Raw genomic sequence first — 1,475 nt, forward strand, 5'->3', positions numbered from 1 at the left:
CCCATGCTCCACAACAAGAGAAGCCACTGCAATGAGAAGCCCGGGCGCCGCAACGAAGAGTAGCCCCTGCTCACCGCAACTAGAGAAAGCCCGCGTACAGCAATGAAGACCCAACACAGCCAAAAATAAATAAATAAATTTATAAAGAAAAGGAAAAACTGTATGACACCTTATAGTTCTGGCAGAATTTCATGTAGAAATGTTATGATTTTATTTTAAAAATCATTTTTGAAAATACTTACTTGAAAATAATTGTGTGGGCATTTATTTAACTTATGCAATAGTTAAGGGAATTCCCTGGCGGTCCAGTGGTTAGGACTCGGTGCTTTTACTGCTGAGGGCCCAGGTTCAAACCCTGGTCAAGGAACTAAGATCCCACAAGCTGGACGGCACAGCACCCTCACAAAAAAAAAAAAAGAAAAGAAATATTTAAGTACTACAGAGAAAAGTAGAGAGAATAGTATAAATATATACCCATCAACTAGCTAGATATAAGGATTATTTTTTCCATATTTGCTTTATCTGTTTTTAGTAAAACATTGTGAAATAAATTACATACATCATATATGTGCTCCTAATTACTTCATTATACAATTCTGAAAAAATATAGAAAATGTCCTATACAGCACAGCCCTCGCGTATGTACTTGGCGGGGTTGATGGGGCCAAGTCCCATCTCTCAAGTGCGTTACCTGACCAACCCCACACACAGTCATTAGTTCAGGGTGTGGCTCGTGTTCCCAGGCTTTATTAGGCCCCGTGGAGAAGGGGAACATTTTCACTGAACTTGAGGCCTGGCGGGTGTTGGTCTGGGCTTGCTGGGATGCCCCACCCCCACTGGAGAGGGGCTAAAAGTCCAACACAGGAGAAAGCAGTTAAGAAATGAAGACGGTTTGGTTAAAAAGGAAAAAAAAAATGGAGCGGGACAGAGTCCAGCTGACGTCATTAAACGTGTAAATTGCCTTCCTGTTACTGAGTCAAATTTTTCTTTTATTCTCAAGCCATTTTGAGCTCTCTGTCATTACACTTACACTACACTCTGCTATGCTCACACACATTCCAAAGTTAAAATACAGTAAACCCTATCGGTGTCAGTCATTCTCTAGAAATCCCTTGGTTGGTCATACTCGCTGGCGAGTTAAAGACCCCTCCCCTGTGTTTTCCTGAGGGTCTCTATTTGACTGCTTTCCCGCATCCTGGAGCTCGAGGTGGGTGGGCACAACCTGGCAGCCACCCCCTAGGGAGCCTGTCGGCCTGGCTTGTTTTGGGAATCACACCAGGTGTCCCTTGTGTTGGGCCAAACACGAGAGCGAGGGTGAATTCGGGCTCCACTCTTAAGGTGAAGCTTCACATGCTAAGGATTTTCAGTTGTTCCTCTTCATTGGTGATTGATGGCTCTTTGCCCCCAGGCGCACCCGCCTGGGGATGGGCTCTCCTCCCCCCTCCCCCCGCAGACTCCCCACCTTGGTGGGGAGG

General features: G+C 45.4%; 1 non-coding gene across 1 annotated transcript; it reads left to right on the plus strand.

The window, feature by feature from the left end:
- Window positions 1–294: 294 nt before the first annotated feature.
- TRNAK-UUU (transfer RNA lysine (anticodon UUU)) lies at window positions 295–367 on the plus strand. The gene has a single exon. It is a non-coding gene; the product is annotated as a tRNA-Lys (tRNA).
- The last annotated feature ends 1,108 nt before the right edge of the window (window positions 368–1,475 follow it).

The sequence above is a fragment of the Eschrichtius robustus genome, chromosome 14 (genome assembly GCF_028021215.1).
Source record: "Eschrichtius robustus isolate mEscRob2 chromosome 14, mEscRob2.pri, whole genome shotgun sequence".
Taxonomy (NCBI): domain Eukaryota; kingdom Metazoa; phylum Chordata; class Mammalia; order Artiodactyla; family Eschrichtiidae; genus Eschrichtius; species Eschrichtius robustus.